We start from the raw sequence: 12,242 nt of genomic DNA, 5'->3' as shown, positions 1-12,242 counted from the left end.
TGTCTTTGTTGGCTTTTTAAGGAGAAATGAAAATTAAATGAGGTGATGATGCTGAAGCAGTATGCTCTTATCCACTAACTCTATTCACTCATCTTTCAGCTCATCTGATTTTTTTTTTTGTGTGTGACACTTTCACATATGCTGTGAACGTATGCCAAAATGTTCATTCTTAAAAGCTGCCTTCATTCATATTATTGAGAGCTTTCTTGACTTCGTAGATAAATTGCACAACTTTGAATCAGTGTTCGGTTGTACTGGAAACCAGATAAATGATTCTGACAGACTTTACTGCTTTATACACAGTGATTGAAAAGATGGCTTACTGCATGCAGAATACAGGTAGCAAAACACCTTCTCAGCTGAGGTGATGATGTAAACATGACTGTTGGCTGTAAATAAATGTTAGAAATGTTTGCTGCAAATAACTTTGCATTCTTATTGGATATTCCAGCGTTACGGACAACAAAATTTTGAGGACATAACTTATTACATGCATTTAACTAGTGACTTTTCAGATTGTCTATAATTTTGGCTTTACGATTGTTGAATTTCTTGGTAATATAGTTTTAGCTGTAGCATAAGTAGATTTAACACTTATTCAGCTAAGGTCTCTTGCCAAAGCTGGATCTACTGTGTAAATAAGGAGTTTCTTTGGAAATTGGCTTCATTTCAGTTTGAAATACGTTGTCTAATTTGTTCCAGAAGTAAAGTGAACTTTTTTTCCAGAATTTGCTCATAATTGCTGGTGGTCAGAACTATAATAAATTGCATTCACACCCAGTTTGAACATTTTATAAATACATAGGCTAAGATACAGCCTGTGCCAGGCTTGGGGGGAAAGGGGAGAGAGGAAAAAGTAAGAGCCTTTCCTAACAAAATACTTTTTAGTTGCTTGAAAAACCAACAGACTTTCCATTATATTGTTGATACGCAAGTGTTGGGAGCTGTTAGAGCAACAGGTCTTCTAATAATTTGCATGAAATATTTCAATAGATTTAAGTTGAGAGGCAGGGTAGGGAAATATGGAGTTTCTGCTAGAGACTGTGAACCATGTATATTCAGTGAGTGAATGAGATACGAGCTATGGAACAATGAGACAGTCTATAATGCACAGACATTCTTTCAGGCTACCAAGCCCAGGCTCTGAAGTCTCTCTCCACATTGATAAAAATGTCTAACTCTGAATGAAATATGCATATTCTGCCTCGTGGAAAGCCCTGTGAGTTACCAAAAGCTGGAACTGCTGACTCAGTCATTGTTCCTGGTTTTTAAAACTCTTCCCATTCAGTTAATTATAAAACCTGTTCCTGAGCATGAAACAAAAGCACTTTATATACAGTATTGGACTGCATACATTTTAAAGATTTCTGCTCTGTGAATGCTTTTTTTCTTTAGCTTTATTTATTGCACTGAACATGCCTGCCAGCAGCAGTGCTGCATACATGGCTGTCCTTGTCAGCTGGGCTGTTCTACCGCACACCGGCCTACACTCGTACCACAGCCTGCGTAACGGGGAGCGGGGTCAGAACCTGAAGGGCACAAAAGGCTACTCAAGCAGCATGACAGCAATGAATGCAGTTAAAGTCAGGCTGTAGAAATGGAGATTTTAGTGTGGGAGTAGTCAGATGAAAAGATTCTGTCAGCAAAAGTGCAGAAAGAGGTGGTGGGTTTTTGAGTGCAGGCCGTGTCTTTACGATGGGGCAGGAACACTCATAGCTTGAGATTTGGTGAGCATTATGTTTATGAAATAAATAAAAGCTGCTGCTGAGTTACGCAAAGTTAATCATTAAGCTTAGCAGCCATTGCTGTTACTTTAGCAAAAGCTTTGGCTTAACAAGATGTAAAAGAATGTGCATGATGTCATTCAGAAAAGTCACTTCGATTCTTTCAAATGATTGTTCTGAAAGATGGCTTCCAAATCCAGCAAGTATCTTGTGTAAGATACAAATTCAGAAGTTGCTTGTTTAGAATCTCTGAAATCCGGTTGTGACCAAAAATGTGCTTCTCCATTTCTGCACATCAATTTCTTCCTGTAGAGGCACTTCTCTCTCCGAATTTTTAATCAACAAAATGAAGTGATATAGTTCAGAGCAGACCTAGCACTGAGACTGGGACCTGATGATTTCTAAATTGCAAAAGTTTGCTTTATTCAATGCAGTAAATTTTTGGTCCACTAAAGTGATTACCTTCTTTCCAAATTCAGTTATTCTTCTAGGAATGATGTCTCTTCCATCTGTCTGTGTATGATTTCTCCATTGCCACTGGTAGACAGAATTCTTCTTGAACGCCATTTGGTTTTTATTTAACCTCAAATAAACATCCTCATTTACTTGTGGCCATTAGTAATAAGGATGTATATTGAACTACTGTTTGTAAGTACAATCTGTGCTTAAAATACTTTAACTCACTGTCAGTGCACAATCCCTCTTTACCTTTTTCAACACATTGAGACACCAAAAGTAGAAGAACACTAATCAAACTGAGCTCGGACTGTGGAGTACTGCTGCTCTTAAAACACTTCAGTTTTTTCATTGATACTTCAGTTGCATAAGAAACTTAAGTCTGCTATACCAACCAAGAGTGGAAAGGAAGAAATGCTTCTTCCTATGTGGATTTCCCATGCGAAGGTGTCTTCTTGAGGGAAGGACTAGGCTGGGTTTGGAACTTGGAGTCACATGTTATGAACTACAACTGCGCCATTGCTGGTGGCAACATCAGTCTGAATAAGATGTTAATGAGGAAGTCCATGATAAAGGCAGAATTTTTTGATGCAGCCGTGATACAAAATCTCCAGCCCATCTAGTTAATCTGTAACAGGTATTCTAATATGGCCTGTTTGAACCTGCTTGTACCTAGTAGTATTAATTTCAGATGTTAACGAGGGGTTTATTCTGTTACTCTCATCATAACTTTCTGCTGTGCCTTAATTAAATGTTAATCTATTGTAGACAGCCCTGTTCTTGTAATGACTTGAGACTGATGTATACTGATGATCTGAGAGAAGATCACCTAGATAAGAGTAAGTTTACAGACCAACTAAGCCTGTACTGCTTCTTAATTTTCAATGTATGTAATGCCTTTTGCTAAAATAGGAAAATTTGCTTGGGTTAGAACAATTCCAAAAAAATAGAATTTACTATTTTAAAAAGCATATACTTCACAGAATCACAGAATTGTAGGGGTAGGAAGGGACCTCTAGAGATCATCAAGACCCCTCCCTACCAAAGCTGGTTCCCTACACCAGGTTGCACAGGTAGGCATCCAGGCGAGACTTGAATATCTCCAGAGAAGGAGACTGCACAACCCCCTGGGCAGCCTGTTCCAATGCTCCGTCACCCTCACCGTGAAGAAGTTCTTACGCACATTCGTGCGAAACTTCCTATGCTGCAGCTTATGTCCATTTCCCCTCGTCCTGTCTCCACGTACCACTGAAAAGAGACTGGCCTCACCACTATGGCCGCCACACCTCAGATATTTATAAACCTGGATCAGGTCCCCTCTCAGTCTTCTTTTCTCAAGGCTAAACAGACCCAGTTCACTTAGCCTTTCTTCATAGGGGAGATGCTCCAGGCCCTTCACCATCTTTGTGGCCCTCCGCTGGACTCTTTCCAAGAGATCCCTGTCTTTTTTGTACTGGGGAGCCCAGAACTGGACACAGTACTCCAGATGAGGCCTTACCAGGGCAGAGTAGAGGGGGAGGATCACCTCCCTCGACCTGCTGGACACGCTCTTCTTAATGCACCCCAGAATGCCATTGGCCTTTTTGGCCACGAGGGCACACTGCTGGCTCATGGCCAACCTGTCGTCCACCAGGACACCCAGGTCCCTCTCTGCAGAGCTCCTCTCCAGCAGCTCATCCCCCAGCCTGTATTGGTGCATGCAATTATTCCTCCCTAGGTGTAAGACCCTACACTTGCTTTTGTTGAACCTCATCCGGTTTCTTACTGCCCAGCTCTCCAGCCTGTCCAGGTCTCGCTGAATGGCAGCACAGCCTTCAGGCGTGTCAGCCAATCCTCCCAACTTCGTATCATCAGCAAACTTGCTGAGGGTGGCCACTATCCCCTCATCAAGGTCATTGATGAAGATGTTGACCCAGCACAGACCCCTGGGGGACAGCACTGGTTACAGGTCTCCAGCCAGACTCTGCACCACCAACGACGACCCTCTGCACTCTGCCAGTCAGCCAGTTCTCAACCCACCTCACTGTCCACTCGTCTATCCCACACTTCCTCAGCTTTGTTATAAGGATGTCGTGGGAGACAGTATCAAATGCCTTTCTAAAATCAAGGTAGATTACATCTACTGCTCTTCCCCCATCCACCCAGCATGTGACAGCATCATAGAAGGCCACCAAGTTGGTCGAGCACGACCTCCCCTTGGTGAACCCATGCTGACTACTCCTGATAACCTCCTTTTCTCCCAGTTGTCTGGAGATGGTATCCTGCACAAGCTGTTCCATCACCTTTCCAGGGACAGAGGTGAGGCTGACAGGCGTATAATTACCTGGATCTTCCTTCTTGCCCTTTTTGAAGACCGGAGTGACATTGGCTATCCTCCAGTCTTCAGGGACCTCCCCTGTTATCCAAGACCTCTCAAAAATGATGGAGAGCGGTTCGGCAATGACCTCCGCCAGCTCCCTCAGCACACATGGGTGCACCCCATCAGGTCCCATGGACTTGTGGACCTTACTACTTACCTTACTACTTATCAATAAATATTAATACTGGAAATCAACGTTCAATTTCCTGGGCTAAATAAGATTTTCTTAAGGGTCTTGAATGCCATCCAAAGCAAAGTTTGATCCTGAACTTGGTTTCGCATATCTAAATTGAATCACCACTCCTCAGGCTTGATTTTTAGCTCTAACTCAGCTTTGATGTATCAAGTATAAATGAAAGTGATGTATTTTCTCAGAAAGACAACTGATTTTAAGTACAGTGAGAACTGTAGTCACATACTTTTTCACATTTGGTTCTACATCTATTTCTAGCCTTTCATAGATGGGGGGACAGTTTCTGGAGGAGGCGTCTGTTATGCGGAGGACACATTGGCTTTACCTTTGTTTCAGATCATCAGTGGTGACAAGCATTTCCAAATTGTCATAAGGATACTGGTTCTCATAAGGATACTGATTGCCACTGCAGTAATGAGAGTTGTTAGCTCTTAGTGACTTAGCATTTTCTTAACTGAGAGGTAAGTGGCACTCCACTGCAGCTTGAAAAGAATAGCAAGCATGTAAGGAAAGCTCTTTGTCAGACATCTGCTTGTAAACAAAGTCATCTCAACACTATGATGCAAGTTCTGGATTGTTTTAGCTGGGCTTTCTGTAACTTTACTCTCACTCTTGCTGCCTTGTGCTGCAGTCTGAATTAGCTCTGCTGTTCACTAGGAGAGCTTGCCATCTTCATGTGTGTTAATGATCTTACTGTTCAACAGGAAACCAGCAATGGCTTTTCTTAGTAGTAATTAGGAAAGTCAGACTGCAGTAGTCACCAGACTGCTCTGCATGGCCTCTGAAGTGTGTGAACTTGAATGCTGACAAAAAACTGCATATGGAGCATTCATGGTGTCTGCTGCTAGCATGTGGGAAAGGAATGAAATGATGTTAATTACGAGTTAGATTGATGTTAACCCAGTGAGTAAGTTGAATCTAGTCAACTTCTTACTAGTCCAGACACTCCAACGTGACCCCGTAAAATGGAACATTTCATTGTGGTAATCTAGCATTTGTGATGATAATAACTTACGCAACAAAGGGTAGAGGTTAGACTTGTTTCCTGTCTGTCATTTTACATAATCAGTAACCTAAATTTCCCTCTCAAACATAATCGGTTACTTAAATCTGCTTTAAACAGTCATCAGTCACCATTTGAACTGACTTGTCTGCCTTATGCCGCCAATAGAATCAGATACATTTTTACGCTGTTTAAGAGTCATAACAGCAAGATTTGGAAAATAGAATACTAGACTGTATCATCTCCATTGCTTTAGCAGTTTGGCATTAGAGGTTTAGATGAGAAGCACAATCATTGTGTTGCTGCGTGGGGAAACTTGGTTGCATTCCCTCCCTTGATCTCTCCACCGGTATGCATATGAGCAGGTGGTGCGTCAGCCTGCTGATGCTCTGCTTCAACATGTCTCACTGGGTTCTGATGCTTGACTCATTATGCTGTGGTTGAATGGGTATTTGTATAGCAGACATAACACGGAGAGGAATAAAGGCATTTAAGGCTTCAAAATCTTGATAATACTTCTGAGAAGTAAAGCTATTCATCTGAAGGGCTCCTTCCCCAAGAAACATTGCACAATCTCTGACTGAATGTGCCATTGTGCCTTGCCCTCTGCTTCACAGGGCCATAAGTTTAGTTCCAGTACACTTGATGAATTCTAATTGTATTATGTTTACTTAGATATGTCCCTAGTTCATCTTTCATCTGTTGTTTTTTTTAATTCATTCCCAACATTTCCAAATGACTGGGGACAGATGGGGACACGGGAAGTACTCTTCTATCCCTTTCCCCTCAAGGAAGAAGTATAGACAGGCGGCTCTTAAAAAGAGACAGTATTTCAAAGCTATTTCATGGTGATTACAATGTAAGATTCAATTGTAGCTTTTCTAGTTTGTGGGCCAGTCCTTACCCTTTGGAAGCTGAGACTCTTGTATATTCCTACTGTATTCTCTGCCCTTTTATAACCTCCTGTAGCTTTCAGCAGGCTACAATACATAATAAATTCTTAGGAATAACTCAGAAAAACTTCCATCTTTGCACCCTACCTCTCTGCCTTTTTTATATAGCTCTCAGAAGCTGTTGGTGTGACAGATGAGGCTGAATCTGTACCAGGAAGGATTTCCTTACCTTTTTTTTGATGAGGGGATTAACTTACCACAGAATCATACCCATGTCATTTCGCTGTCAGGTTCCAGTGCAAGGTGAAGCCAGTAGCTTATTTGATGAGGAATCCTTCTAGATGGAGCAAGGAACTGGCTTTCCTGTCCTTTCCTTTATCTGTACAACTTGACTTGAGGTCTGCTGTCTGCCTCAGTTGTTGAAAACAGTGTTCTTAAAAACAGTGTACCATTTGTTTGCCATTTTTCTCTATAATAAGTCTTTCCTGCCTCAACTCTACAGTGGAGACCCTGGAGCACTTCTGCTCCTAAGCACCTGAACTCCAGGGTAAGCATCCAGCCTGTAGAGGGCTGGGAAAAAGCTCTGGATTTCTGCAAGCTGGAAAATGACAGAAGCAAAGGAAGACATTAATTTCCTGCTCACTGTTACTTCTGCATGTCTGCCAAACCATTTGTTATTGATTTAGTGATACATTCTCATGTTCAAAGTGTTCTTTGGTCTTTCTCCGTTCTTTCAGGTCTAGGCATCTTCAACCGTTGTCACACTAGCACTCTTTGAAACACTAAAATGCCACATGTGGGCTCTATGCAGTGACATTTTGGCAATGTCAATTCAAATAAAAAACTGATTGTGCACGACAGGCTTTATTATCTAAAAATTAGGAAGGGAAGGAACAACTCTTGCATATGACATAGTTGATGGAGTTGAAAAGTGAGGAAATAAACTGACATTCTCCCTAGCATCCAGCAAGCTGTGTTTGCCCTCTTTACTGTTTCTTGTTTACTCTTTAGGTTTCTGTTATTCAACTCTGGTTGGTTATATCAAGGATCACCCTTTTGGAGCGGAAGAAAAGTTGTTTCCTATCATCTTGGTGCATGGAAAACAGTAGACAGAAATCATTTTTTTTCCTAAAGTGGTGATCTGGAAGGCAGAGAGTCTTTTCTCTTTGATTCCAGTCTGTTATTCTTTGAAGTACTGAAGTGCAGTCAGCAGTCAACAAATAATATGAAACATAAACCTCTGCAGTACTTTGGCTACCCCGCTGTGCTGTCTGCGCATTCTGAAGAAGCACAAGACTTTGCCTTGTGAGACTTGCTAAGTAATCAAAGCTGCTGAAAGACAATACAGCTCCTGCCTCCTTAGGGAAGTGTCTAACAGCGAACACAATTGAGCAGATGTTTTGGTGATCTTCCATGTTTTCTACTGATGACATACAGCTACTTTTTTCTTGTTATTTACAGAATAGTCCGTTTTTTTTTGTTGTTGTTTTGGAGATAAGTCAGAGCGTTTATAATAGCTGAGGTGTTTGGGTGTGAAGGGAAGATTGCAGCTAAGACCAGCAGACCTTACATTGCAGAAATACCTGAATGGGATGCATTGCAGTTCTGTACATCCATAAACTTGCAAGAGCCTGAGCAGTGGAAGTGGCAGAAGCAACCGAAAGGCTGGAAAAGAAAGGGCTGGTTAATGACCTAGGGCAGATCCTGCTCATAAGTGTTCGGCTTCTTGGAAGAGGTAGAATGGACTGATCTTCCTACTCGTATTTAATAAATGCCTCCATAAACTGGGGGATAAGCCCTGGTTTAATTCTTTCCCTGCATTTTATCTTTCCAGATTCGTTTCCTTTAGTAGTGAATTTACAGTCTTTGCTGTAAGTACTTTCACACGGAAATAAGGTTTCATAATCTGTGTAGATAATATATACTAGAATGAAATTGTTCCAATACTCTGTCTGCCAGAGGCCATACTGAGAGATAAAGAGATATAAGGCTTGCAGTAGTCGTTCATTACTCCCTTGCACTTGGCTGCAAAGGAGTAACCACACTTGCTCAGTGGACCATGCAAATATAACAAATCTCTGATCTTTCTGAACGTGATTTACTAGAGGAATATTTCGTTGTTCTTTCTGTAGCAGCACGAGAAAGGGGGATAGTTCTATAAAGGTATAGCTTTAGATTTTCTTCTTTTTTTTTTTGTCACATTTATAATTAGCAGGGTTAAATTGTGTGGTAATTTGTTGAAGCTTGCTGTCAGTTTTGTAAAGTCTCTTGATGGAATCTTGTCTATTGTGAATGATAATAAATTCCATTTCAGCTTGTAGTCAAGACTTATGTCCATTTGACTTGTGTTTCAGCTATGCTCTTTTTTTATGGCAATTTGAGAGACTGGGGAGGAACATAATAAGTAATTGTGTGCTTCCTCTCTGTTACTTACTTGACATCTGGCTCATAAGTGTCTTGCAGGCCCCTCTTCTGCCCTTTTTTTCTCCTTCCAATAGAAAAGTCTGCCTTTCTCAATGAAGAAATAAATTCCAAAAAAGTCTATAGAAAATCCAGAGAATTTTCCAAAGGAAAAGCATTTTAACATCCAGTCCTGACAGCTTCCATGCACAGAATACTTGATTTCGTAACAGGAGAAGATTAATGCTGCCCTTCTATTATGTGCTTTTGGATCTGTATGTACTGCTCTGTAGTCAGCCTCCTCATGAACTGCTGAATATTAGCAGTGAAGGCACAGACAGCTTTGTGTTTGTGCAGCTCAGCTGAAGGGAGGATGACACAGACAGCTACATAGATGGTTCTGAGCATCTCTTTGTACCGAAGCAATACTCCAGCTGATGCTTTTGGTTTTTTTTACAAGAACTTGTGCAAGCTTGCAGTAGCTAGCAGATCCTTCTAATTGCTCACAGCCTAAAGCTTTTGTTCTGTGGTGAGGAATTTTGGACTATTTTTTAGAAGTTTGAGTTGTAATGGATGACTGACTTTTTGTTGCCACCAGACCTACAAATTTTAAATACATCACAGTCATAGTAAAAAAATACTAGTACGCTTCCAGATAGAGTAACTAGAGGTCCTAGAATTAAAGACCTCACTCTAAAGTGCTGGATGAGTCTTGTTTAGATAATGTTATTGTTCAAGATGATGTTCTTCTCCATTATTCATATGAATTTGTACCCTGTCACTGTGCTTAACTCAATTCCCACTCTTGAGCAAGATTTATTTCTGAAGTAGCAAAATGTTATCTCTGCAATATATCACCATTTTCAACTATTACGTAGCTTCTGTGCAGTACTGTATTCAACTCCATTCTGTAGGTGAGGGTGATAATTCAAAGGTAACCCCACTAAGTTTAGCAGATCTGTCTGAGGTTTCTAGAACTTGCAGTAATTTAGTTTGTTTATTCCTCTGGGGACTTGAAGTATAAAATGCCATTATAAATTGTAATCACAGTTTGCCTCAAATAGTGACCGCAGCTGGGAATCTTACAGATCAAACCCCTAGATCCCAAACTGGGCTATCATATAGGGTTGCAGCCAGGTGCTGTGCCACTAGCTGAAGAGGGACAACAGTGCTCTCTGTAGAGCAACTCCAAAGCAAGCAGGAGTGAGCTACAGTCAGTAGTTAACCCATGGGGAACACTATGACAACTTCTGTCAAATGTAAAAACATCTCATCTCTGGTGACTATATGTGGAATGCTGTCATTGATTCTGCGCTCCGGAGTGGTTGTTTCTCTGTGCTATCAGGCTGTCATTCCCTGGTGCCACACATAATCTCTTCTGCCATATGATGTCTTGGCACATGTAGGTAAAGGTCTGTCTTTACTTGGTTTGTGCACTCTCCTGAAATTCCTTCATAGGAGATCTGTGTGTCTGGAGGGAGAAAGACCTGCAGACCTGGGGAGAGCATCTTTCTCCAAGTACAGGGAAGTCCCAAAACCATAACTACACTGTCTATGTGTAGTGACTGGGGGATTAAAAAACCTAGTTGTTTTTCCTTCATCTCTCCCTCTCTGTCCCTTATCAACAGCATAACTTCCAGCTCTCTTGCCACAGCAAGCTTTATGGAGGTGCATAGTTCCTCCTTGATTGCTTTGCACCAAAATGGGCTGCACAATGCTGATATGTTTCTACTACGTATGTAAGGTGTTCTTTTTAAATGCTCATTTGCTGTAGATTTCTTATGGCTACCTGTAGTGTCTGGCAGGCATAGCTTTGTCACTCCTGAAATTTCTGCTCTTAACGTTGAAGGCACTGTAAAGCCTGTGGAAGAAGAATGCCAACATTTTTTCAGGTTGGGTGTTTATGTTAAAACTTTTAGATACCTTGAGGAAACAAATTTACAGAGTAGAAATGTAGAGCTACTAAGCTAAAATCTTTTCTCTGCTCTGGACATCCTTGAGCCTCAGGTTCTGAGGCAGAGCTTTTGTCTGATGTGGTGAAGCCACCCTTGCAGTGTATGACAGCAATGCGATTTACTACAGGGACAACATCACCAGATCAGACCAAAGGTTTGCCTATTCCTGCGACAGGAACAGTAGCATTGATCTTTGAAGTACTCGAGCGGGCTTGGCTGGACTTCAAATGATGGTGTGTCCTGAAGCAGACACAGAGTTAGAAAAACACTCAGACAACTGAATTTTGAAGTGCAGTGATTTATTAAACAGTTGCAAAACAGCACATGGGAGATGACAGCATCTTTAGCTATTCCGTACGGGTGAATCCTCTGAACATGTCTGATGGGGGTACGTAGGAGAAACTGTGTGTGGTGCACAAAAATGCTGAAGGAATGGGACTATTTCTGTAGGTGGCTGACGTATTGGGTGAATTTTCATGAAGTTGAGCACTGTGAGCAATAAGTTGGTGCCTGAGTGCATTGCTAATTTTAAAATATGATTTACAGAAGATGCACAAATCTCAGATTTTAATTGGATTTCTACTCATTTTCTTGAGTTGCGCCTTACAAGGAGGCCTGCTATGCTGTTCTCTCACTGAGATCATCCTTTAGCCTGGTAATAGTTAATATTAGTAGTTAACGTTTCTAAATTTAGGGAGATTGCTGATTTGTCACACAAACAGCAACATATCTGTCTGAGTTTTCATTATGCCTGTATTTATATAACAAACCTCTAAACTTGGTGTTCGTTACGCACAAGAGCAATTGCTCCTTGGTGTTGGTCCTTGCCTCCCACAACACTGAAAACATGGGAGAAAGCAACAAATGCTTCTTCCTAATGCTTGTCTGAGGCTGACCACCTTCAAAAGGATTTTACATGTGTATGGTTTCATTTCTTGCAGTGTTGAAGTTCTCAGAGGGCTTAGCTTATAATTAAGCACTAGGTGCTATTCCACACTGTTCCACTGTTAGGAAAGCCTGGGGGAAAAGGATTGTAGCCTCACATACTTTCATAGCCTTTTGGTGACACTGAAATATATACTTCAAAAAAATACGTGTTTACTATTTGGGGTTTTATAGTACTGGGTGTGTTTTCTCTCTGTAACGCTTCTATTATTAGGGGCCAAACATTTTATCTGTACAGATACTATTACAGTAAATGAAGTACATAAACACAGAAGCCTCAATAGTTATTTACTTTTTCTAGACAGCGTGCGATA

The 12,242-nt window shown here is 41.2% G+C and overlaps 1 protein-coding gene across 4 annotated transcripts in view; it reads left to right on the top strand.

The window, feature by feature from the left end:
- Positions 1 to 12,242, top strand: part of GAREM1 (GRB2 associated regulator of MAPK1 subtype 1) — a 102,633-nt gene that overhangs the window by 64,901 nt on the left and 25,490 nt on the right. The window lies entirely within an intron of this gene.

The sequence above is a fragment of the Meleagris gallopavo genome, chromosome 3 (genome assembly GCF_905368555.1).
Source record: "Meleagris gallopavo chromosome 3, MGAL_WU_HG_1.1, whole genome shotgun sequence".
Classification (NCBI taxonomy): Eukaryota; Metazoa; Chordata; class Aves; order Galliformes; family Phasianidae; genus Meleagris; species Meleagris gallopavo.
Note: the sequence above shows the minus strand (reverse complement) of the source record. Positions and strands in the feature narration are given on the sequence as shown.